General features: G+C 36.3%; 1 protein-coding gene across 1 annotated transcript in view; it reads left to right on the top strand.

Moving 5' to 3' along the window:
* LOC106876355 (peroxisomal targeting signal 1 receptor) overlaps positions 1–887 on the top strand; it is a 113,562-nt gene that overhangs the window by 85,491 nt on the left and 27,184 nt on the right. The window lies entirely within an intron of this gene.

The following is an 887-nucleotide window of genomic DNA, read 5'->3' as shown; positions in this document are numbered from 1 at the left end:
CTGTGTGTAGCCCCTTGTGGGTAGTAAAGAAATAACACACACACACACAAGCATAAGCAGACAAATGTACACTTTGGCAGCTTAACATATATACACACACTCAAACAAACATGCAGAAATGACCATTGTGGCCTCCTCCACATGGCTACTCAGCCTGCCTGAAATAGCAGTGAAATCTCCTTTAACTCATACTCTACAATTTTAACCCCAACTGCACAGATTAAATTTTTGCCTCACAAGCTGTTGATGTAACATGCTAATAACATGCAAATTAGTTTCTCACAACCTCTTTCTATTGGCCTGTGACAATAGAATGTGTGTACTACATGTGTTGCTCTATGGTAAGAAACTCTCTTCCAAGCCACATGGTTCTGGGATCAGTCCCACTGTGTGGCATCTTGGGCAAGTGTCTTCTGCTGTAGCCTTGATCCAACCAAGACCTTGTAAGTGGAGTTGATAGACGGAAACTGAAAGAAACCTATATATATTTATATATATATATATATATCAGTAAATAATATGTGACAATTATTTGGTATGCATTTTCTCGATGGCCAGGTAACTGAAGAGATGGCGGCATGGGTTTCTGCCCTGACATCCGAAACTTGGAGTTTTATCATGGCTACCGAATAATTGTCACATATTATTTACAGATAAATTCCTCTATTTACATAATATCGAGGTCTCTTTCTTTCTTTTTTCTTTTTTTTTTTTGTTGTCTTACCTTTTCTATCAATATATATTTATATTTATATTTATATTTATATATATATATATATACGTGTGTGTGTTGTATATTTATTTATTTATATGTGTGTGTGTGTGTGTGTGTGTTTTTGTGCCAGTGTTGGTCCCCAGAACTGCTTGACAACCAGTGTTGTGTTCAT

Source organism: Octopus bimaculoides, chromosome 25 (assembly GCF_001194135.2).
Source record: "Octopus bimaculoides isolate UCB-OBI-ISO-001 chromosome 25, ASM119413v2, whole genome shotgun sequence".
Lineage (NCBI taxonomy): Eukaryota > Metazoa > Mollusca > Cephalopoda > Octopoda > Octopodidae > Octopus > Octopus bimaculoides.
The sequence above is the reverse complement of the archived record's forward strand: the minus strand, read 5'-3'. Positions and strand labels throughout refer to the sequence as shown.